Here is a 27,118-nt window from a genome sequence, read left to right on the forward strand (position 1 = left end):
GATCACCAACATAAACACTACAGATTACCTGAAAAATCGTTCCCACAAATCACCTACATTACAATATTTCAACAGTTACGGCTGATGATAGAGATATAATCCTCCGAAATGTTCACTGAGAAGATAAATAAAAGAAACTGGTTACAGTTGTTTCTGATTATTTGTCGACTGAGCTCCTGTTTGTTTTAAAAATGGTTCAAATGGCTCTGAGCACTATGGGACTTAACATCTTAGGTCATCAGTCCCCTAGAACGTAGAACTACTTAAACCTAACTAACCTAAGGACATCACACACATCCATGCCCGAGGCAGGATTCGAACCTGCGACCGTAGCAGTCCCGCGGTTCCGGACTGAAGTGCCTAGAACCTCACGACCACCGCGGCCGGCACCTGTTTGTTTTAAATATTCATGGGCTCCAGCGGTTCTCAGTCCGTTTACTTTCAAGAACAATTTCGTCTTGGTGACGATATAGCGAGACTGAAAGTGGTGTAACGCTGTATAGACACGTAACAGTCACAAAGGGAACTTGGGTAAGGTACCTCATGTAGAGGGCGTGCCTTAATTCATGTAAATTGAAAAGTAATAATGAAATTTTATTGTAGTTTAAGATTTAAGCAAAACTCCAGTTATGTGAATGGCCAGCATGTAGACACATTTTAAACGAACAAATGTATCTTATTTGAAATATACTGAGACGTTGCACATGATATCAAGCTGTTGCAAATGTGGCGCATGTAAGTGACAGTATATGAAAGACAAGCTAAAATTATATTTACCATATAGTTCTAGCGCTTCCATACACAGTGCTGTAGCCTGTTTTCTCTTTGATGTTTCAGTTTCTGCGAATGTCCAAGTCAATTCGGCTGTTCCGCTTTATATTTTCTACCGTTGTCCTAAACCAGGCCAGGTGAATTCGGAGCTGATTCGTCAGACAATGTCACAGTCGATTCTTTCTGCCCATCCTCGTCTGACGGAGCCGGTGTTCCGTTCCTAATGACTGCGCCGTACGGTCGCAGGTTCGAATCCTGCCTCGGGCATGGATGTGTGTGATGTCCTTAGGTTAGTTAGGTTTAAGTAGTTCTAAGTTCTAGGGGACTGATGACCACAGATGTTAAGTCCCATAGTGCTCAGAGCCATTTGAACCATTTTTTTGACCTCGCCGTCGACGAGATGTTATCTGAAACCCTTCTTCCTTTTCCTGTTTTTCTTTTTCTCGCTCCCCTTGCCCTAGGGGTCAGCATCATTCAGCGATCACCGACCCTCTAGACCACACGCTGCCACCATCTCTGACGTATTGGAGCCTCTTCTTACACTCCTGGTAAACGCAGCTTGTTTAAGTTCTTGTTCTTGGTGGAAGACATTTCACCTCGGGACAAAGAGCTTCAAAAGTGATTGACGTACACCAGCCCAATAGATTGGCTTACTTCTCGACTATTATCTAATTTGCCGGTTCACCATCACGCCTTGTATCTCTTCATATGTCCTTCTTTACCACCTTTGACTGGGCCTAGTCTTCATCTCGTCACTCTTCTTTCAAGGATGTTGAGCTCCTCTCTATTTACTTTCCGGCTGTCTTTGTTCCTGTGGCACAGGGAACTACTGGTCGAATAATGGTATAATAAGATCGGCATACAAAATACTACACTTAAAAAATAGCACTGACTAGCATGGAGCGTTGTAGAAGATATACTACTTGTACCAGTGGTCGCTTTACTGTGTTAACAATTATAACGATTGCTTCTAAAATAATAAACAGTTTACGTATCTTTCTCCCTCTGTCTCGATTTTATTTGACTGCTTCCTATATAATATCAAGCTGATTTCATTTAAAATTTAACAATGTTGCAACTTTAAATAATTGTAGAAGTAAAACCAGTCAGGGAAGGGAAATACTTAAAAAATGGTTCAAATGGCTCTGAGCACTATGGGACTTAACAGCTGTGGTCATCAGTCCCCTAGAACTTAGAACTACTTAAACCTAACTAACCTAAGGACATCACACACATCCATGCCCGAGGCAGGATTCGAACCTGCGACCGTAGCAGTCGCGCGGTTTCGGACTGCGCGCCTAGAACCGCGAGACCACCGCGGCCGGCAATACTTCAAATTAACGATCTAAATATTAAGAAAATAGGAAGATAGCAAGAAGTTTAGATTTATTGGATGCCACTGCCAATGCTGTCCAGGGAAGAATTCCTCAGAAATCACTGCACCTCTCGCTCCTGGGTAGTCACCGCGTGATCTGTTACTCGCCATCCGAGGGCGAGGAGCCAGTCGGTTGTACGGAATCAAAGCACGATCGTGGGTCAACGTGGAGACATTGCAGAATGGCAGAAATGAGCTAGTGTATTATGTCTGGTCGTGTTCACGGCCACACGTCAATGAAGTTACCCGTATTGCTAGAGTTTCAGCGCAGCCTGACCAACGTGTCTGTGAGGATTGGAGTACCACTCACGGCCACGTAACACCGCGTAAGAACAGTGCTTGTAAAACATAACTGACCGTCGAGTTCTACGCCGTGTTAATGACGATCGGTTTCAAACTCTACAGGAATCGCGGCTGTCAGAGCATGCAGTTCCGTCTCAACTAGCGAACGTTGTAAAATGGATGCAGCGGACATTTGGTGTTGCAAAATGGTATTGCTCACAGTTGTATCTTTCCAATGAGTCAAATAACGCAGAAACAAGACAATAGCTAACTGGAGGGGTCTAGTGTGGTCCGACAAGCCGCGATTTTACTTCTTTTCGGTTCATACACGGCATCGGGTGCACCGATGGTCCAGTGAGCTCTTTAACTGCATAGCGTGTGGAGGGTAGAGTTCAGGTTGTAGGCGGTTCTGTGATGTTTTGAAGGTGCTTTTTGTACTATGTTTTGGGCCCACTCATGCAGGTTACAGAGAGCATGAACCAAGACGTTTACTTCAGCATTCTCTGTGACCAAATGTTGCTGATTCTTTTATATCTTCACGGTGACTATGTGTTAGACACTCCCATCTTCCTTGATGACAACAACCATGTTCACAGCGCTGCATGTTTAGTTTCCTGGTTCGAAAAACACGTGGGCACCCTATCGGACATCGCCTGGCCCCGATTTTAGTCACACAAAATATTTCTGCCACTATTTGCAACAGCAGGTGAAATGCAACAGTCAGTATCCCAGTAATGTGTTAGATCTACATGATGGCTTCGGCTGAATATGGCAGCCCTGGAGAAACTTGTATACTTTCTTCCACCCCGAACTAAAACTGTTATCAACACTATAGGCTGTTTTACACGCCATTACCGTGCAGTGACTAACGTTTTATCCATTGTAGGCCTGCTCATCATACATGTGAGTCACAAGTGATAAGAGTATCGCTCAAATATATCTACGTTATGTAGAATGTTTTGAGGAGCGATTGCATTGTAAATTTGTGAAATAATTTCCGCTGTTTCAGTTGTTTTTTACTAATAATTAACACAATGCGTTTCGGTAGCTTGCTGTCATTATCAGGTGCATAACAGTTACATGTACATTGAATTAATCTGAAGTATGATTATGTTCATTTGCTACGTGTGACCTGGAGGTTCTGTATCCAAATACAATCATGCACAGGAAGATACATTTATTTTAGTATGTATATTAAATGATCTGCATATTTAAATAATTTCATTGGTGTATTTATGTACATTTTTGCTGGAAATTTAGTTGTCTGGCACACAGAACTCGGTAAAAAGCACACCACAACTTAACAATTTCATATTCAGATGCTTTGTCATTCCAAAGACTCTTGGCAGTTAAGATAAACTAATTTCAATTGCTAAGATATATATATATATATATATGAAATCTATATAAAACGTTTCATATAGTATGTGCTGACTGTGGTCTTCGATAAATGTTTTCGAAGTTTATGTTATTAACACAATACGAGGGACTGGATCTCACGACTTCTGTCAGCTGTGCACAAAGAGTTTTTGCAGTAATGTGTTTGCACGTGAAGCGTTTACTATGTGTCAACACTTTATCAATACGAAAAATCTGACCTTCGTAAAACACCCACTTCGGCGTCTACATGTTAGACAAAGCTAATGAGCAAAATTAAATACTGAGTACTGTCCTGTTGGATGGGGACAATCTACTTGCGATACGAGGACTGTTCTGTGTCTCTGACCGGCGACCTGAATTTACTGGAATTTTTATGCGCAGGTGAATCGCTTCGCAACTTGCTGGCAAAGTTTCAAGGCGGCCTCAGTCAAGCCAGGAAGCCACGGTAACGAGTGTGTAACAGACACGCTGGTAGTTCCTCTCTCTGGAGGGGGTAAAAAGTCACACACGTTAAATAATATCGCTTGAAATTGTCTGGACGTGAATAACCACCGATTTTTGCCGTGACTGTCCTTCATATTGTATTCACCATTACCAAATTCGAAGCCACCACAATCTACCCATAGAGCTTATTGTAATAGTCATCATAAGTGTAATCTACACTCCTGGAAATTGAAATAAGAACACCGTGAATTCATTGTCCCAGGAAGGGGAAACTTTATTGACACATTCCTGGGGTCAGATACATCACATGATCACACTGACAGAACCACAGGCACATAGACACAGGCAACAGAGCATGCACAATGTCGGCACTAGTACAGTGTATATCCACCTTTCGCAGCAATGCAGGCTGCTATTCTCCCATGGAGACGATCGTAGAGATGCTGGATGTAGTCCTGTGGAACGGCTTGCCGTGCCATTTCCACCTGGCGCCTCAGTTGGACCAGCGTTCGTGCTGGACGTGCAGACCGCGTGAGACGACGCTTCATCCAGTCCCAAACGTGCTCAATGGGGGACAGATCCGGAGATCTTGCTGGCCAGGGTAGTTGACTTACACCTTCTAGAGCACGTTGGGTGGCACAGGATACATGCGGACGTGCATTGTCCTGTTGGAACAGCAAGTTCCCTTGCCGGTCTAGGAATGGTAGAACGATGGGTTCGATGACGGTTTGGATGTACCGTGCACTATTCAGTGTCCCCTCGACGATCACCAGTGGTGTACGGCCAGTGTAGGAGATCGCTCCCCCACACCATGATGCCGGGTGTTGGCCCCGTGTGCCTCGGTCGTATGCAGTCCTGATTGTGGCGCTCACCTGCACGGCGCCAAACACGCATACGACCATCATTGGCACCAAGGCAGAAGCGACTCTCATCGCTGAAGATGACACGTCTCCATTCGTCCCTCCATTCACGCCTGTCGCGACACCACTGGAGGCGGGCTGCACGATGTTGGGGCGTGAGCGGACGACGGCCTAACGGTGTGCGGGACCGTAGCCCAGCTTCATGGAGACGGTTGCGAATGGTCCTCGCCGATACCCCAGGAGCAACAGTGTCCCTAATTTGCTGGGAAGTGGCGGTGCGGTCCCCTACGGCACTGCGTAGGATCCTACGGTCTTGGCGTGCATCCGTGCGTCGCTGCGGTCCGGTCCCAGGTCGACGGGCACGTGCACCTTCCGCCGACCACTGGCGACAACATCGATGTACTGTGGAGACCTCACGCCCCACGTGTTGAGCAATTCGGCGGTACGTCCACCCGGCCTCCCGCATGCCCACTATACGCCCTCGCTCAAAGTCCGTCAACTGCACATACGGTTCACGTCCACGCTGTCGCGGCATGCTACCAGTGTTAAAGACTGCGATGGAGCTCCGTATGCCACAGCAAACTGGCTGACACTGACGGCGGCGGTGCACAAATGCTGCGCAGCTAGCGCCATTCGACGGCCAACACCGCGGTTCCTGGTGTGTCCGCTGTGCCGTGCGTGTGATCATTGCTTGTACAGCCCTCTCGCAGTGTCCGGAGCAAGTATGGTGGGTCTGACACACCGTTGTCAATGTGTTCTTTTTTCCATTCCCAGGAGTGTATATGAAGCTAATCCCCAGTCCGAGGGACAGTTTGAACATAGTACTCCTTTAATAGACTTGGTTCTATTGTAAGTGGCGTGCCCTGCCACTTCTGTCTTACGCAACCTGTTATGACGGGGGACATCATAACGTGCACTCCGAACCGATGTGCTATTTGGGATTTGCGTGTAACCTACGAATGAGGAAAGAAATGTGATTTTGCTACAAAAATGTCATTAATCTTTAACACATTATATCTGCGTGTGGTTTATAAATGGGCATTTTTGTTTTGTTTTAAAAATACACGAAGCTGTTGTCCGCCTTTTTAATCATTAAAATGCTTTGATTCATTGTATAATTAATGTCAGTAAACTATTAGCACTTCAGTTAATGGTAAAAGTAGAGACAGATTTCTTAATGAAAGTGTTAGGTTAATAGGAGCCAAATGATGGGATATATGCTTTGAATTCTTTCCCTAAAGATTCTCTGACGCCTTTCATTTGAAATGGTGGACCAATGGTAATTCTGATAAATTTGTCTGGCGTGTATGAGTCAGGGCTGATGTAAGCGTTAAATTTTGCTATGAAGACAGTCGATCATTTTGTTATGCTGCGATCTACTGCCATAGACTATAAATGGAGCGAGATGAGGCAATGAGTAAGGCACTAAACCCGCATTCGGAAAGAAGGAAGTTCAAATCCAATCACCGGTCAATGCTGGGACGCGAATGCAGGGATTAGCCTTTTGAAACGAACAAGGGAAATATCTCGCAGTGTCCTAGTCATAAATGACTATATGTTACTCTTTTCCTCAACAGCTTTTATTACAATCCATAAAGGTTTGGCAGTAGTAAGAAGAGCCGGTATAGCTTTAGTCCAGTTGCTAACCCACAAATCCTTAGAGGAGGAGTAAATTTGGTATAAGGCTTTGTAATCTTAGCTGCAAATTTTATTAATTTGCTTGCAAAAAGTTTAGCTGCCATTTACGTCGCAATAAAATACAGCGTCACTGCAAGTGCTCACCGGGGAGGGGACACAATTCCATATATGGGTCGTGTTTGTAGACGGCAGCACCATACAGGTTATTAACGGACGATAAAACCTCTAGCATGCTGTTGAATCACAAAAGGATCCAAGTCTTAGAACAAAATAGGTAGGAATACACAGAGCTACATTTTATTGGGGCATTGCAAAGTATTCTCCTCTAGCATGATACCGAAAAAGTTTTTTTTGTTATGTTCGTACATGAAGCTCAATAGCGGAAGTCATTTGTCAATATATGGGCAAAATAGTTTTGCTTACACGGTATAGTAAGTGTAATATCATGCCATCATAAAATTCTTTGGTTCTGAACAATTTATGCCGGTAAAGAAATTCTCCTGAAGTTGATGAAGGTCTGTAATTTTCAACAGTTCGGGAATTAAGAACCGAATTCAAAGTGGCCACATTTCTCTTGATGACGTTCTATGTCAAGAACGGATAATGAAGAATAAAATCCGTTACCAGTCACAGTTGAAGGTTGTTTATTTAAATCACGGCAGATTTCGAGCTCAGAAGCTTCAGAACACTACACATTCAGTTTCATGTTTTTACATTCATTAAAGGCAATGTACTTGAGGCTGACTAGAGATACATAAGTGAAACCACTGAATGGGGCAAAGTGACAGTAGCGACAACTTTATTGGCACAGCAACCACAGCTATGCGAAATCATCTTGGGTTTAATAAACTGCTTCAGTAGTTGAACATACTTTGATATAGCTAGAATGACCAAACAGTAATTACACATTTGTCGCCAAAGTAATGATTTGAACCAAATCGTAATTGCATATTTCTTTGACTGTAATTTCTGTATTCGAATGGAAGCGCGTTGGATGATGGGAGCTCATGTCTCATCTACATCTGTAACATTTTAGGTGGCATTAATGTGTGGAAATCACAATATGGTCGTTCGAAAGATTACTTTGGTAACAAATGTGGAATTAAGAGTTGGATAATCCATCTGTATATAAGTACTTTCAGCTCTTGTCATTTAGAATGGCCCGGCTCCTGTGGCCGAGCGGTTCTTGGCGCTTCAGTCCGGAACCGCGCTGCTGCTACGGTCGCAGGATCGAATCCTGCCTCGGGCATGGATGTGTGTGATGTCCTTAGGTTAGTTAGGATTAGGTAGTTCTAAGTCTATGGGACTGATGACCTGAGATGTTAGGTCCCATAGTGCTTACAGCCATTTGAACCATTTGAAGTTAGAACGGTTTCATTAATTTCTCGATTGTCAACCTCATGTAATTTGCATTTTACATTCAATAGTGAACTCCACCACTGAATGCGGAAACATAAAACTGAATGTTTAACCTTGTGAATACGGACATACGTCCGAAACCAGTCGCGACTTAAATAAACACCCTTCCATTGTGACTGGTAGTTGATTTCATTTTACATTATCCTTTAATCGGAAGAATTTTCCTTTTACGGAACACTTCAACACTCTCCATAAAGAATGTGAGTAAGGTTACAAGAGCATTCTGGGACACTAGTGGCAGACAAAGTCACGACTGCAGAACTAAAATGTGTCATCATGAGGGTTCAAATGGCTCTGAGCACTATGGGACTTAACTTCTGAGGTCATCAGTCCCCTAGAACTTAGAACTACTTAAACCTAACTAACCTAAGGATATCACACACATCCATGCCCGAGGCAGGATTCGAACCTGCGACCGTAGCGGTCGCGCGGTTCCAGACTGTAGCGCCTAGAGCCGCTCGGCCAAACCGGCCGGCTTTTATGGAAAAAATACGTCGAGAACATCTCAGTACCGCTACCACAGGCCAAAACATCGAAAAAGTACACAAAGTGGTACTGAATGATGGGTGATTACAGCAGTGAGAAGTAGCTGACGCCTCAGGAATGTGAGATGAAAGAGTCCGGTAGAATTTGCGTGAAGAATTTGAAAAGCGCCCGTATTTGGGGTGGCTTCTTTATTGGATAGGCCTATGGGGAGGCCTCACTGACAGGCCTCGAACATTTATAAAAACCACTCTTTTTCATTACACGCATCAGGGGACCAGTCGGCAAGCAAGAAGTTCTTCACAATATAAGAACTGTAATTTGCAGTTATTTTAAACTGTATCAGCGGCTCGTCGGAACATTTCATTCTCATCCCTCGCCATTCCCTCGATGTGACAGGACCTTTGCTGTATCTCTCAGTCTTGAAATATCACTAGGTATCATCACTCGGTATAACGTCTCAGGCGACAATTACAGCTTCACCCGAATAACTCAGCCTCAGTTTTAAGGATTCGTCAATGGACTTAGCGTCACTGATGACGGCCAAAAACAATGTAACTACCCACAATGACTGATGTTGTATTACAGGACAAAGCAGGAAAAGGACAGCTACAAGATAAGAAGCCGCTAGCTGAAACAAGGGAGTATTCTATGCAGTGGTAACATCTTTGTACGTTGCCCCATTAATATTCCATGGAATTCATGTCGGGCAGTTTGGGTGGCCAAATCATTCGCTCGAACTGTCCAGAATGTTCTTCAAAGCAATCGCGAACAATTGTGGCCCGTAGGCATGGGACATTGTCATCCATAAAAATTCCATCGTTGTTTGGGAATGTGAAGTCCATGAATGGCTGCAAATGGTCTCCAAGTAGCCAAACATGAAACATTTCCAGTCAATGATCTGTTGAGTTGGATCAGAGAACCCAGATCATTCGATGTCAACACAGTCCACACCATTATTGGGCCACCACCAGATTGCACAGTGCCTTGTTGACAACTTTGAGTCCTTGGCTTCGTTGGGTCTGCGCCGCACTCGAACCCTCCCATCACTTCTTATTAACTGAAACCAGGACTCATCTGATGCAGCCACAGCTTTCCAGTCGTCTAGGGTCCAACCGATATGAGTACGAGCCCAGAAGAGGGACTGCAGGTGATGTCGTGCTGTTAGCAAGGGCACTCGCATCGGTGGCCTGCTGCCATAGCCCATTGACGCCAAATTTCGCTGCACTCTCCTAACGCACGTGTTCGTCCTACTTCCCACACTGTTTTCTTTGGTTATTTCACGCAGTGTTGCCTGTCTGTTAGCACTGACAACTCTACGGAAACGCCGCAGCCCTATGTCGTTGGATTAAGCCCGTCATCCAATGCGTTGTCCGTGGTGAGAGGTAATGCCTGAAATTTTGCAGACTCTTGATGTTGAGGACCTCAGAATACTGAATTCTATAACGATTTCCGAAATGGAATGTCCCTTGCGCCTATTCCAACTACCATTCCGGTTCAAAGTCTCTTGATTTCCGTCGTGCGGGCGCAATCACGTCGGAACCTTTTCACGTGAATCACCTGAGTACGAATGATAGCTGCACCAATGCAATGCCCTGTTACCCCTTGCGTACGCGATACTGTCGCCACCTGCATATGTGCGTATCATTGTCTCACGAATTTCATCACTCAGTGCATATCTGTGCATATTATAAATCAAAGTCCTGCCGTGTTGTTTCTGTCTGCATGCTAGCTTAATCCCAGGAACTACTATAGGGATTTTGATACGGTTCATACTGCTAGATAGAGTGATTCACAAGGAAGCTTCGTGCATATAATTTATTACCACTATGTTGACTGGAATACTCTCTTTCAAATTCTAAAGGTGGCAGGGGTAAAATACAGGGAGCGAAAGGCTATTTACAATTTGTGCAGAAACCAGATGGCAGTTATAAGAGTTGAGGGGTATGAAAGGGAAGCAGTGGTTGGGAAGGGAGTGAGACAGGGTTGTAGCCTCTCCCCGATGTTATACAATCTGTATATTGAGCAAGCAGTAAAGGAAACAAAAGAAAAATTTGGAGTAGGTATTAAAATCCAGGGAGAAGAAATAAAAACTTTAAGGTTCGCCGATGACATTGTAATTCTGTCAGAGACAGCAAAGGACTTGGAAGAGCAGTTGAACGGAATGGATGGTGTCTTGAAGGGAGGATATAAGATGAACATCAACAAAAGCAAAAGGAGGATAATGGAACGTAGTCGAGTTAAGTCGGGTGATGCTGAGGGAATTAGATTAGGAAATGAGACACTTAAAGTAGTAAAGGAGTTCTGCTATTTGGGGAGCAAAATAACTGATGATGGTCGAAGTAGACAGGATATAAAATGTAGACTGGCAATGGCAAGGAAAGCGTTTCTGAAGAAGAGAAATTTGTTAACATCGAGTATAGATTTAAGTGTCAGGAAGTCGTTTCTGAAAGTATTTGTATGGAGTGTAGCCATGTATGGAAGAGAAACACGGACAATAAATAGTTTGGACAAGAAGAGAATAGAAGCTTTCGATATGTGGTGCTACAGAAGAATGCTGAAGATAAGGTGGGTAGATCACGTAACTAATGAGGAGGTATTGAATAGGATTGGGGAGAAGAGAAGTTTGTGGCACAACTTGACTAGAAGATGGGATCGGTTGGTAGGACATGTCCTGAGGCATCAAGGGATCACAAATTTAGCATTGGAGGGCAGCGTGGAGGGTAAAAATCGTAGAGGGAGACCAAGAGATGAATACACTAAGCAGATTCAGAAGGATGTAGGCTGCAGTAGGTACTGGGAGATGAAGAAGCTAGCACAAGATAGATTAGCATGGAGAGCTGCATCAAACCAGTCTCAGGACTGAAGACCACCAACAACAACAACGTCAAGAAAGTCGTCCAATTAAGTACTTAATGCTCCGCGTGCGAAGTCGGGCTGGTCGCTAGTTGTGCACAAATTATAATTGAAGGTGCAAATTACTAATTAGCGATCTCACCCCCATAAAAGTTAAGTGAGTGCAGATACTATACAGGGTAACACAATTTTTAGCGGGCCAGTGTGGCCGAGCGGTTCTAGGCGCTACAGTCTGGAACCGCGCGACCGCTACGGTCGCAGGTTCGAATTCTGCCTCGGGCATGGGTGTGTGTGATGTCCTTAGGTTAGTTAGGTTTAAGTAGTTCTAAGTTCTAGCGGACTGATGACCTCAGAATTTAAGTCCCATAGTGCTCAGAGCCATTTGAACCATTTGAACACTTTTTACTTTTCATGCTATGAGTAGCTTATGTAGTCATCAGCGAGTGTAGTTATTTAAGCAAATACATAGTAAGTCTGTTCCAAATACATTTTATTGGATAATTTTGTTAAGGAAATGTGAATTCGTAGTAAACTTAGAGCTACAAACGTTGAGTGTTTTACATTGTTTCTGTGTAGTAACAAAAACAAAAAAATGAAAAGAAATTGTCTTTCTACTACCGTCATACGGTGCTATTTTTGTTTCCCTGATACGCGGCTTTGTCTGCAGTTGAAATCATAGTAGAGTTCTTACACATAAATTAGTCACAGATCGTCCTATACGTGCTTTCATAAGTTATTGTTAGAAGAACTGACAATTGCCGTCTAAAATGTCTTCGTTAAAAGTGAGAGACAGGCGTTAATGTTCTCTGTAGCACTACCAAGAGGAGATCCCCCTCAACTCTCTGTGCGATGGGCGGGCCGGTAGAGGGCTCGCAGACTCTTTCAATCCCATGTTCTCTTTATTCTATATAGTACTTTCCCTTCTTTCTTACAATTTGATCTCAATGTATAAGATTTTTTTTTTTTTTTTTTTTTTTTTTTTTTTTTTTTGAGTCATCGGGTCTTCTGACTAGTCTGATGCGGCCCGCCACGAATTCCTCTCCTGTGCCAACCCGTTCGTCTGAGAGCAGCATTTGCAATCTACATACTCAATTATTCGTGGAATGTATTCCAATCTCTGTCTTCCTCTACAGATTTTACCCTATACAGCTCCCTCCTGTACATCCGTCCGATGTTTTAACACATGTACTATCTGTTGAGTGGTACTTAAGATAAGTAAATAAATTAGAGAAATTAGAAAATAAATGAAAAACTTAGTTTAGTTTAGAAGAATTACACACTGGCAAACGACGGACAAAGCAGCAGTGGGAACGGCCGGCGCTTGCAAGTCAGCATAGCACGTTCAGGAGAAGCTGTCGTCGATTCAGCCGTCAGGTTATCGCCCGACCGGCTCACGTGTTTCTCAGTTGTCATATGTGAGCAAAGGCCCTCGCCTACATTCCAAGAGCCAATGACCGACGTTAAGAAGATTCTTCGAGAAGCTTTTCAACGTGACAGACGAGTCAATGACCGTGAGGTCGTTCACCTCCAGTGAACTGAAGTGAATAAATACGCGAGACGCAGTGGGCCCGACAAGGAAAGAAGAAGAGTAGCAGTAGTTTTCAGTCGGTTTCGGTGCTGAAGACCATCATGCAAGAAGAGAATACATCATGCACAGGCGCACCAAGTCCGCCGCTGTAATGGAATAGCAAGCAGCAGCCTCGGCGCCAGAAGACAGAAGTTAAAAGGTATTTGAAGTCTGATTTTTACGTACCCGGGTGACTCTTGAGGACGTGAAGGAGACGGCCTCACATCAGCAGTCACCTGTGAGCTGGGATGAAGATCTGACAGCCGAAGACTGGCAAGCTGGAGTCCGTTGTTCGAGTTCGGAACACTGGCCTTCCCCCGCCGCGCCGCTCCGCTGGCCGACGGACAACACTGACACACGCGGCCGCTTAGAGAAGAGAAACACTGGGACGCCACATCCAAGGTATCACCGTCCGATGAACAACTTCGCTCTCAATAATTAAACGGGCCACAGCACGATGCGCGTCTCCAGTCAACTGGGCGAGACGGCGACACGAGATCACACCGCCACGCGTAATGAGGCGCCGCCGCTGCCGCAGCAGAAGGCTTCACAAACGACACAGCTGCCGCTCTCCGAGCCAGAACATCCAGTAAGGGAACAGTTGTACAAATCTTCAATAAAAGTTATCTTATGTAAAAATGCTGTTTCATTCTACCTCGTACCCGAGCCAAGGAAGAACCCATCCTGCCCACATGTTGTTGAGAGAGAAAAATTAATTTATTTAGTATTTTTACCCTGACATAATGCTTTAGAATCAAATGCACTTTGCAGTAATGCTCATCCTGACAATTGACTAGCATCAAAAAGAGAAAACCCAGTTACATTTAGTGACAGACCTGTTACATATCATCATGTCCTCTCTTCTTGTCTATGTTTTCCATACATTCCTTTTCTCGACGATTTTCGGTGAACCTCGTCATTCGTTGTCTTGTCAGTCCACCTAATTTTCAACATTCTTCTATAGCATCACATCTCATATGCTTCGTTTCTCCTCCGTTCCGGTTTTCCTACAGTCGAAAAAATTTCAAATGTGTGTGAATTACTAAGGGACCAAACTCCTGAGGTCATCAGTCCCTCGACCTACACACTACTTAGACTAACTATGCTAAGAACGACACACACACACACACACACACACACACACACACACACACACACACACACACACACACTCACACCCATACCCGAGGGAGGACTGGAACCTCCGGCGGGAGCGGCCGCGCAGTCCGTGAGACGGCGCCTCAAACCGCACGGCCACTCCGCGCTCTGCAGTCCATGTTTCACTGTCATACAATGCTATGCTCAAAATGCACATTCTCAGAAAATTTCTTCCTCAAATTAAGACCTATGTTTGATACTAGCAGACTTCTATTGGCCAGGAATGTCTTTTTCCCCCTGTGATAGTCTCCTTTTTACATCCTCCTTGCTCCGTCCATCATATATTATTTTGTTACCTAGGTAGCAGAATTCCTTAACTTACTTCTTGATCACCAACTGTGATGTTTCTTGCTGTTCTGATTTCTGCTACTGATCATTACTTTCGTTTTTCTTCGATTTACTCTCAATCCAGTGTCTACACTCATGACACTGTTCATTCCATTCAGCAGATCTTGTAATTATTCTTCACATGTTATTTTAGTTACATTTAAATTGTGCACGATATGCATTAATGACTTAAGGTCCTTTTTTATTAAAGTGTCTTGACAACTAATTTCTAAATTTAAACATAAATTTATTCGTTTTCCAGGAAGTAAGTACATTACAGAATATGCTACGATGACTTACACTTTTTTGTAACTGTGTACCTTATCATCTATTTTTTTAAGTCTAAACTAACTATAAATACATGTTTCACAGTCATATTATACATTGCAGGAATTTTTTAATTACTCATATTGTCAATTAATGTCCTCTGCTGAATTTTTCTGTCTGAATGTGAAGGCTAATGTTAAGAAGTACCGCAAGGGTTTTAATACGGATTTCACTAATAGATAGACTGACTCAGGAGGAAGGTTTGTGTATATCATTTATTTCTGATACGTCAGATCGTTGTTCAGCTTACTTAATATTACCCGTGCGGAGAGGGACGCGTCACTAGTGGACATAAAACTGACCTGTACTTAGCAACAAGATGAAAGACGATATATAGATCCATGTTGCTCCCTTCCAATCATTATACGTCGACTGTGTTTGATCTCAGCAATATACAGTATAATTTGTGTGGCCATATTGTCCGTAGTTGCTTTACGATTTTTGAGTGTATTCTCGTTCTGTAGTTGCAACTACAAAAACGTGTCTGCGTTTCTTTTTTCGCCAGACGCGTTTCGCTTCCACCCGACCCCCACCCTTCCCAGTTTCATTTCATTTCTTGTTCCTCACTTTCTCCCGCAACTCACACACCGTGACACTACTGTGCGCTTATGTCCACTCATCATAGCTACCGAGCGAGGTGGCGCAGTGGTTAGCACACTGGACTCGCATTCGGGAGGACGACGGTTCAATCCCGTCTCCGGCCATCCTGATTTAGGTTTTCCGTGATTTCCCTAAATCGTTTCAGACGAATGCCGAGATGGTTCCTTTGAAAGGGCACGGCCGATATCCTTCCCTAACCCGAGCTTGCGCTCCGTCTCTAATGACCTCGTTGTCGACGGGACGTTAAACACTAACCAACCAATCATCATAGCTTCTACTTTCCCCACAAAAAAACTCCATCACTGTTCCTTCACTACTGTCACATAACATATGAATACACAGCAAGATTATTAAATACAATTACACACATACAATAAAATAATTAAAAAAATGTATAGGTCAAAGATGAAATATTAGCAAAATTATGAGTGAATCACTACAAAACACAAACTGTAATACGCATTTAGAAGTATAAAAACAAACAGAAAACAGTGTTGCACGAAAAAGTGTGCTCTGTAAAACATAAAAAATGCATAGTTCTGCAGAGCAACTAAAATTAGACCAACTATCAGTATCTAAAGAAGAAAAACATCAACGATGTACTAGCAGACGGAATTTCCCGATGTAGGCGAGAAGTCAAGCAGAAATCGCCGTAAGTGCGAAACATAATGTTAACGAACTGGTTTTTTATCCTAAAGCAAATCAGAATGTAAGTAAATCTGTTACAGGCCACTAATCCTGCTTTACCTCAATAAAGCAAAACGCGTCTGATGAAAAAAGCTCGCATTTTGCGTAGCTGTAACGACAGAACGAAAATACCCTCAGCGTTTTTCGTGATGATCGTGCTTTTAGAGACTGTCAGCAGTGGATGAATGTTCAGTTTGTGCAGTTGTCATCGTTATATGATAGCTGATACGGAATGTCCTACTTGGTGACTGATTTATGGCGCCACTTTTTGGTTACAATGGATCTACAATCCTTTTTTTATGTTCAGAGGATTGCTTTTCCTCCGCTATTACTCTTCGTTGATCATGTTTTGCCACGAATCATGTTCGCCACCATCCTTTTCAGCTCCGTTCCTCTCGATGCACTTGACAAATTGCGAGTCCTCGGCTCGCTTGCGCCGATAATCGTTCTACAACCAAGTCAAAGAGGACCTATCTAAGCTGCGAAGTGGTAAAGACGTTAACTTCATATATAGATGGAACAAGTTCTAAATCTTCATCCACGCAGATTTCTCGTACTTTCTTTAAATTGCTTCAGACGAAATACAGAGTAGTTCCTTAAAAAAATCCACAGTTAAAATCATTTTACCCTTCCCATTCGCACCACACTGGACTAAAGCGAAGTTTCTAATGACACATCTTGATTTTTTTAAATGTAAATGAACTCTGCTTTGATAACTCGCGACTATACATCAGTGCGAAGGAGCATGTTATACATCGACATGCATGTTACGCTCTAACTTCCTCAGCTGCCACAACAAACACATTTACCACCTACCAAAGATTAGGTTCAGATAAATATTTTCAGTATTTTGAGACACCTCTGTTTTTAGACCCAATGCTCAGGAGAAAATGGGGGCGCTATTACGTTCTCTAGAGAAATAATTATGCGGATCAGAACATTGTTTTCTTTGTTTACTCTTCATGCGGAAGTTGGTTTGAGCATAGATACGACACGAGGGAGGACTTTGTGGTTGTTCACAGTGAGTCACGTCCTATAGCACTCACTTCCGCGTTCCTTGTTTCCATTCCCTCCGTCGGACTTGGATGCTGTTATGCTGTTATCATCAGCCATTCGGCGAACAGTCTCACAAGAGTTTAAATCAAATGATATTTCCAGAGGAACCCTTCTCAGTGCTTATACAACACCAAGGAGTAAGTTTGGTTTGCGTGCCACAGGAGATATAAGCAAAATCGTCCCCGCGGTTATGAATCACACTGTAAACGAGCCGATGCGAGAAAAACGGAAGCGTCAAACATTTTACATCATCTTGTCAGTGACATCTGGCTACAGTGTCCAGCGACAGTAATTATAAATTGTCTGCAGAAGTCACTTCGTTTTGTTCTTTATTTTAAACAGCGGAAGGACTTCTACACATACTTCGCCCTAATTTCAAGGCCCTGAAAATTTGTTACTATTTCACATTTCTCAGTCCCTCACTGCATAGAAGTTCCTATTACGTACAAATAAGACTGCTGTGCGAAGTAGTACATTGCACTGTTCCTCCTTAAGTTGTTGAAAGGCATTTGCAATGTTAGTAGCAAACATTTGTTCAATATTGAACATGTCCAGGAAGCGGAAGATGTGTAGAAAGTCCATCCCGAGCAAAAGAGGTTTGGCTGAATCGTAAGCTGACACTATTGCCTCTACGGAAACTACAAACTTCGCTCACTGTATTATATCTCCGTCACTCCTACTACAGTCAAACACATGGACATTTTCAACCGAGAAAATTGGTAACATTTTGGAAAAATGTTGATTGACACAGTATACGGCTAGCGAAATTATATTAATCTCTTTCTCGATTACTTTTATCACTACACTGACGCTTCTATGTTTCCGTGTGTTAATCGTTTCCTTGCAGTAACACACTCTAACCAATAGTGTTCCATTCCGTGTCGCCTGACAGCAGATCCATATAAAAAATTTTCGTAACTCCAGCGGCATATTACAACATTAGCAGTGTCTTATTTCATCACTGACATCACTACATGACGTATTAACCTGATATGGTAGAGAACTACTAGGACTTCCAGTATTCGCACAACCATCGATGCCTCCGACCAATTCGTTCCGATGCAGTGACCGATCCTCATTTTGAACTTCTTGGCTTCAACTATTGGGGGATTCTGCTTAGCAAAGTTATGAGAAAGCACACTAAATTTATGAGCCGCTGAAACCACGTGAAAAGCGTGACCAGTATTTCATAATATATTGCTCCAAAACAGCTGAAGGTCAATTGTTAGTTATGTTTCAATTTCCGCAGTAGTACTATGACCGTTAATGGAGTATGCTTCAAAACATTCCGTTCTGCAGATGAAATTGCCTTGTTGGGCAGAAATGGAGATTAGCTGCAGAGAGCGCTTCACCAGATCAGCCGAATCCTTATAGAGAAGTGCGAGACGAAAACTAACAGAGACAAAACATAAATCATGAGGTGGGCTAGAGACAGAAAGCAAAACGCAGTCGTACTCTTTAAAGGCGAAAAGCAGGCACAAGTGACTACATTCAGATGTATCACAACAGATGGTGATGTACAAAGAATGATAAAGCTATCCCAGGCAACAGAGACAGTTATCCAGAAAACAACACTACTGATGTCAAACAACGTCTCAGTCTCGACTATTAGGAAACTATTCTCAAAGAACTGAAGCATACGCTTGTATGGGGTGGAAACTTGAATGCTGAAGAAGGCAGAAAAGAAAAGATTGCACGCTTCCGACGTGTGGCGTTGCAGGAGAAGCAGATACAGATTGAGAGAGTCTCAGACAAATAAGTGCTGAGAAGAGCAGAAGCGACAAGGAACCTACGGAAAACAGTCACTGCTAGGAGAAACAACATGGTTACCATCTGTTCCACCATTCATCCCAGTTCATTACTGTGATAGAGATACTTCTGAAGGGTACAAGACAGAGAAGATGAACGAGATAGAAGTCCATGGATTAATAACAGGGAAGAAACCCTGCGAGGTCGCAAAAAGCCAATGATGTTTACGGCATTCGGCGTCCCACATATTGCCTGCCATGCAACCACAATATTGGCTGCTAATATGAACAGGGAGCGGGACTGTAAGTTCCAATGGTGAGCACAGCATGAGGCTACGAAGCGTAGTTCAACTGTTTAGTTGACGAGTAACTATCAACATTGTTACAGTGGTAGTGGTGTTGACACAGAGCAGAGCGATGGCGACGATAAACAAAGCAGACATTGCATTATATCTAGAACAACAATTACCGAAGTTGACATTTTGTCAGAAAGGAGCGCAAGGAATTTCACAGAGTGAGAAAAAAGTGGAAGATGAAATATTAGTGTTTCTGCAGGATAAGTCAATAGAATGCGTAGTGTCGTATACACTCGACTGCGTGGACAACGTACGAGGTGCATTCAAGTTATAAGGCCTCTGATTTTTTTTCTCCGGACTGGAAAGAGATAGAAACATGCGCATTGTTTTAAAATGAGGCCGCGTTCATTGTCAATACGTCCCAGAGATGGCAGCACCGTACGGCAGATGAAATTTTACCGCCAGCGGCGAGAATGAGAACTGTTTTAAATACTTAAATTGGCGACGTTTTCCTTACTTGAACAGTGTGCAATCATTCGTTTTCTGAATTTGCGTGATGTGAAACCAACTGAAATTCATCTCCAGTTGAAGGGGACATGTGGTGATGGGGTTATGGATGTGTCGAAAGTGCATTCGTGGGAGCGACAGTTTAATGAAGGCAGAACATCGTGTGACAACAAACCGAAACAACCTCGGGCTCGCACAAGCCGGTCTGACGACATGATCGGGAAAGTGGAGAGAATTGTTTTGGGGGATCGCCGAATGACTGTTGAACAGATCGCATCCAGAGTTGGCATTTCTGTGGGTTCTGTGCACATAATCCTGCATGACGACCTGAAAATGCGAAAAGTGTCATCCAGGTGGGTGCCACAAATGCTGGCGGACGACCACACGGCTGCCCGTGTGGCATGTTGCCAAGCAATGTTGACGCGCAACGACAGCACGAATGGGACTTTCTTTTCGTCGGTTGTGACAATGGATGAGACGTGGATGCCATTTTTCAATCCAGAAACAAAGCGCCAGTCAGTTCAATGGAAGCACATAGATTCACCGCCACCAAAAAAATTTCCGGTAACCGCCAGTGCTGAAAAAATGATGGTGTCCATGTTCTGGGACAGCGAGTGCGTAATCCTTACCCATTGCGTTCCAAAGGGCACTACGGTAACAGGTGCATTCTACGAAAATGCTTTGAAGAACAAATTCCTTCCTGCACTGCAACAAAAACGTCCGGGAAGGGCTGCGCGTGTGCTGTTTCACCAAGACAACGCACCCGCACATCGAGCTAACGTTACGCAACAGTTTCTTCGTGATAACAACTTTGAAGTGATTCCTCATGCTCCGTACTCACCTGACCTGGCTCCTAGTGACTTTTGGCTTTTTCCAAAAATGAAAGACACTCTCCGTGGCTGCACATTCACCAGCCGTGCTGTTATTGCCTCAGCGATTTTCCAGTGGTCAAAACAGACTCCTAAAGAAGCCCTCGCCGCTGCCATGGAATCATGGCGTCAGCGTTGTGAAAAATGTGTACGTCTGCAGAGCGATTACGTCGAGAAGTAACGCCAGTTTCATCGATTTCGGGTGAGTAGTTAATTAGAAAAAAAATCGGAGGCCTTAGAACTTGAATGCACCTCGTACATGAGGAGTACAGTGATGACAATAAGCGCTTAACAAGTGAAAATGATACTGAAACAGGTGTCTAGCCTTGAAGTTCATCATCCTTGTCGGACAAGGAACCACAAATCCCCTCTCCAGTGGAACGAAGTAAAGAACAATCATAGTCCAAGGAGCGGGTACTGAACATAATTACCTGCACGGAAGATCATCCACAGCATAGTAAAAAGACAGTTAGAATGCATTTCGAACAACTCCACAGCAATAGGACCGTGTAGTACATAAGAAAAACTACGGATTCCGAGGGAGGACACGTCAGACTTGTTACAAAAACTGGTGTTTGCGCTTTTCAGGGATGCTCGATGCAATTTATAGGATGTGCGTGGTAGTGACCATCTACGTTATGCACATCAAATTGCGCGTGACGTAGATTACAGTGATTTCAAGGGAAGCAGTGGATGGTTGCATAACTTCAGTGTTACAGAAATGGAAGACTTAAGATAACGAAATTTCAAGCAAAGCCTCAACTTGGCGATACACAGCAAACTGCGGAATCAGCCTGAAAATTTGTACATGTGATAAACAAACTCACCCCATCGTACAGTAAGGAATCTGTTTTCAGGTCCGACCAATCTGAATTTGAAGAGGAAATGCATGTAAAAGGAATCCTCAAGCTGGAGGTACCAAGAGAATTGATCAACTAACATCAAGGCCATAACGCACTCGTATAGAATTATGGCGATTGTTAATCTGGATGGTAAATTCACTGGAAAGTTAACTATTGTGCCGAGAGTAGTTGGAGGTGCTCTGCTCCCGACGATTCTTTCTCGTGTGCGTGATCTTACAAGGACAGCAGGGAATATTTACGTCACAGCAAGCAAGAGTGAGAAAATGGGCATAACAGAACTACAACTATGATATGAGCACTGCTTTTGGCCAACGGCTGGCCAAATTGATTTGCTGTTGCTTGATTCCTGATCTGCTAATCATACTCCCTTAGAGGAACTACCCGTTCTGCAAAACGCTCATACCACCTGGATGGAACCAATGGACAATTCAGCCTCTGGATGTTTGTTTTTTCCGTGCCTATAAAACATATTATTGCACTATCTGCAGCAACACCTTGAAGAACAGCCAGCTTCACGACAGGCTCTACAATAGACTGTTTCGCATTCGGTTGCGTGTCATCACTTTCCATCAGTTCTCATCACCCCATTATATCAACATGATTCTATATACTTGGTGGCTATAATTAAACTTTCCCTATTTAAACCTTTGTAACACGGAAGTTAATTAGCGTACGAGTACCAAATTTGGTAGCATTAACGTCCAGAGTATGGGGTGGATGATTTCCATGCGTCGCAGCGCCACTGTCCAGTTCCAACTATGGCCATCAGGTGCCGTGATAAGTCATCGTGATTCATAGTGTCACACACCTGACCAGTTGCAGTGCACTTGTTGACGTGCCAACATGAGCTTGAACAAAAGGAGCAGGGCATTATAGGTGAGGCTCTCTCCACCTACTGTGCGGAGCAAGATGAAGAAGTTCGAATCAGCTGGGGAACTGGGCGTCGCTCCGGAAGAGGCCGACGACCGTTTGCACCACAGTTGGTAGATGGAATCGCTGTTTCTATGGCAGACGACGCTGCGCGCAATTTCCGATCGTCAAGAAATGCGCGTGCTGTGTCACGACAGTTGACTATCTCGTGATAGAGTGTACGGAAGGTGCTTCGAACCATTCTTAAATGGTATCCGTACGAGATCCATATCGTACAGCAGCTTGCACCACAGGACCACAACGACGTGTTGACTTCGCTCTCCATTTTTTCACAAAAATGGTTCAAATGGCTCTGGGCACTACGGGACTTGACTGCTGAGGTCATCAGTCCCCTAGAACTTAGAACTACTTAAAGCAGAACTACTTAAAGTAGGGTATGATGAATTAGGAAATATGCCTTTTCCTCTACGTGACGACCTTGTCCGCCTGTGGTAAGCCTTCCGCAATCTGTATTACGCATATGCACCGCTGTTCCTTCGTCACTCGTGAGATCACTTCTGTGGTCACTCTGCTCGCACTACGAACGGCGGTGGTACTTCGACCCTCCTCAAATTGACTCACTGTCATTCCACACCTTTGATCCCTCAAACGACCATTTGTATCCATTGCTCAACAAAATTGGTCGCTATACGCAGCAGTATCACACGTCCACGGAACAGTAGCGGCCTGTCGATTGACTGCAACGGATTCGCATTAAGAAGCGTGCTGCTGTAGCACTGTTGCGAGTCCCGTTGTGACAGAACGTTTGTCAGAGCTGTCTGTTGTTAACTTCTCTCATATTCGCCACTTCAACGATCTGGACGACGTGAAACTGTCTGTATTCTCTCCTAATTGTCAAGTGCGTGTACTTGAAGAACGCATAGCTGGCGCGTAAGAAATTAGTCTGATAGAAGGGATCATTTACCTAGAAAATGTAGGGTGTGACAGAACGATACCTACGAACTTTGATGGACTGTAGAGAGTGTTTTAAAGAAGAAATTGAGGATAGGAACCCACATCCGAAAAACATCACCCAGCGACGAGTCGAACGGGCCAACGCGTGCTGCTAGGACACATGTTCGGCAGCGAAGGTTAGCCTGTGCCCTGACGCCTCTGCCTCTATTTTGCTAAAATTAGCGGACTGGAGTGTTGCTGTGAAAGTTGCGGATGCTTCCGACGCCATTTAACCCTCTGACTGCGGCGGACTATCACAATAGTTCAGCGACGAAGTGCCCTTAGTGTGGTCCACTTCTTCACAATTTTCGAAACACCATGATATCGCTTAACTCTTATGGAATACGAAAGTCATTAGACTGCGGCGATACTTATGAATCGTCATGGGGCATAACAAGCTCCTAATCTCCGATGAGTATTTTAGTTTTGTGAAATGTTGAAAACATTATGCTGCCATCTCAAGCGATTAGCTTTCTTGTCCGTTATATCTCCTTTCTTCAGTTCTTTGCGTTTTCGCCGATTGTAACAGATGTTGATGGTGAATGGTTCTGAGGAATCGCTTTGTTCATCAACAGAGGCCGATTCGGAACAATAATATTCTTTTGTAAAACATTCACGATCAAGGCAGCGTTAGTCTTTACGATCTGCAATTGCTGCTACGACTGGCGTTCAAAAAGTAAGTTACACATTACTATGGCAGGCCAAGTAACTTTTATAGACTGTTGTACTACTGATCGCACACTTTCCCCTTGGCCTCTGAGCGAACGGTGTTGGGAGTGAAAGCTCGCAGTAGGCTCGTAGGACGTTGGCTGTAGAGACAAGCACCGCCCCTTTTCCCGAGCAGCCATCTTATAACGTATAAAAGTCTTTCAAAAAATTTCGGAACATTAGTAATTTCGCACCAGTGGTGTGTTGGAGCGAAATGCGGTTGGGACCCCTGCGCACGCCTGTGTTAAATGTGTAACTCCCGCAAGTTTCTATGTTGAATGTCTTTTAGTTATAGTTCTGTGCTGTATTGAGTAGAGCGTCGTGTTGGTTGGTTGGTCCCACAGTTTGCTGATTTCGAGATGGCAGTATTAGAGGAGCAACGTCTGCATTACATTTTGCGTGAAACTCAAGAAAACCATTACAGAGGCACACCAAATGACGCAGGAAGTATGCGGTGATGAGTGCCACATACTGTTAATCAGTCATACAATCGGAACGCGCTGGACGCCTGCAAGAAAACATGAGAAGGAAAAGGTCTGAAATGTGGCGAGACAATTCATGGCTCTTGCATCACGATACGCACCCGCACATTCATCTACGCATCCGCACATTCATCGGTGTTGGAGCGTGACTATTGCACAAAAAACGAAATCACTGTGCTGCTTCATCCTCTGTACTCGCCGGCCGCTGTGGCCGACCGGTTCTAGGTGCTTCATTCTGGAACCGCGCTGCTGCTACGGTCGCAGCTTCGAATCCTGCCTCGGGCATGGATGTGTGTGATGTCCTTAGTTTAATTAGGTTTAAGTATTTCAAAATCTAGACACTGATGAACTCAGATGTTGAGTCCCATAGTGCTTGGATCCATTTGAACCTCCGTACTCTCTAGACCTGGCCCCCGCGGACTTTTCTTTTTTATTTCCAAAGTAGAGAACCCCGTTGAAAGGACGAAGATTTACAACAATAGACGATATAAAACTGGCAAACGGCGCTTCGCACAATCTAAGATTGCTTCCGAAAATGGGAACGGCGTTGGGAGCGATGTATCGATTGTGGAGGAGAGTATTTCGAAACAGACCATACACAACAAGCAAAAGGTAAGCTTAGAAAAATTTTGTGGGCGTAGTTCTGCAATTTTTTGAACAGACCTCGTAAAAGCAAGGAACACAGGATTAACGTATCGCAGAAGTGACACGAAAGTTTATGGCGAGTCGCTAGAAGAAACAGGTACAGCCTCTTCGCTCATTTTTGTAAATGATATTAACAATCACAACGCATACGTATCGCTACTATACTCACAAGGGCTACCTGTTGTTACGACACGCAATACTCTTTATGTTGCTACAGTTGGCAATCAGCGTAAACATTTCGGAGCGGCACGAAGTCAGCCGATTTCCACACATCAAAGAGGTGTGAAGTAAAAGTGTACGATCTTTACACATCAAAGTAACACAGATGCTCGACACTATTTTTCAACATAGTCACCAAGTCTCTGTAGACACTGGTCGGAACGTTCTACCAATCGCTCAATTCCTCGATGATAGCAATCCGCTCCTTGATCACGGAGCCATTCAAGAACCGCTGTGTGAATGTTCTCACCGTGGTAAAATCTTCGCTTGTGACCATTCAGTTCCTCGATTGCCTGGACATGGCCGTCTGTCGTCGCTGTCGATGGCCTAACTCCCCGATCACCATCACGCAGGCCTGTGCGACTTTGCTCAAATTGTTGACACCATTTCACTACGGCTCTACGCAACATTGCGTTTGGTCCGTCACCGCTAGAATTTCACGGTGAATATGTGTGCAAATTACATGTTTTGCCTACAGGAATCGTAATGTCCCGCGTACTTGAGCTTTGGAATACGGTTCTAGTTTCCGTGCGATTTCACTTCCACACCGTGGGGCACCTTTTATCCGCACTGCAGCAAAACTATATCGGCATGAAATTCAAAACACGTCCTCTCTTTGACAATGTGCCACTCTTTTTGCGTAAACGGTCTTAGCTAAAAAATGTTCAAATGTGTGTGAATTCCTAATGGACCAAACTGCTTAGATCATCGGTCCCTAGACTTACACACTACTTAAACTAACTTATACTAAGAACAACACACACACCCATGCGCGAGGGAGGACTCGAAACTCCGGCGGGAGGGGCCGAGCAGTCCGTGACATGAAGCCTTAAGCGCGCGACCACTCCGCGAGGCCGGTCTTAGCGTGGGACGACGTCTAACTTACTTTTGGAGGTCCCCTCGAATAACGGTTTCGACACCGAGAATATAAACAGGTCGACAGCGGAAAAGTGGCGCCCTGAATTTGAAATCGTGTATAATACTTGATTATAAAGAAATCGATGGAACTAGCAGACCACAGCGATATACTCATTAAAAGAGTGAAAAGCACGAGGAATATCTAAGTGGTGCATGAAATTACTCTTCCATATTTTGAGAATGGCGTTGTTCAACGCATTTTCATTATTCCGAAAATATGGGACGAAAATGAAGAATCAAATACCGTACTTCATTTGGCTGTAATTAGAGAACTTTTCGAAACCTTTCACGTCGAGCGAGAGAAAGCACGAGGTGGCAAATGTCAAGAATGCCCTAAAAGATTCGCCGCCTCGACTCATTTACCAGGTTAGAGGGAAAAGTACAAGACGTTTACGAAAAATGGTGCTCGGAAGCAAAAGCTGTGTCATCCCTTGGCAGAACATGAGAAAGCTCCCCATTAAAAAAAGACTTATTATAAAGAGCACAGTATAAATCTTTGTGCTTTTGCGTACTTCAAAATATACCGCAAACAACTTTAGCAGTATTTTATCTCTTTTAGCCATGTTTGGAACAAATGTGCGGATGTCACAATTGTAAATGTATCTTCTGTATATGGTATGAAACTACATCAGAAGCGAATGTAAATAATTTACACACTGTAAACAAATATTCACAATTCCACAGTGCTTCTTCGAGTCCTGAGACGAAATATCGCTTAGAAATAGGCAGCGTGTCGGAAAGTGTTGAGCACCTGAGGCACGACCGCCGAG

The 27,118-nt window shown here is 43.9% G+C and overlaps 1 protein-coding gene across 2 annotated transcripts in view; it reads left to right on the forward strand.

Annotated features, from left to right (window-relative positions):
* The window catches only part of LOC124622381 (carboxypeptidase D-like), a 154,507-nt gene that overhangs the window by 2,809 nt on the left and 124,580 nt on the right, over positions 1-27,118 (forward strand). The gene's annotated exons all lie outside the window — the stretch shown is intronic.

Source organism: Schistocerca americana, chromosome 1 (assembly GCF_021461395.2).
Source record: "Schistocerca americana isolate TAMUIC-IGC-003095 chromosome 1, iqSchAmer2.1, whole genome shotgun sequence".
Classification (NCBI taxonomy): Eukaryota; Metazoa; Arthropoda; class Insecta; order Orthoptera; family Acrididae; genus Schistocerca; species Schistocerca americana.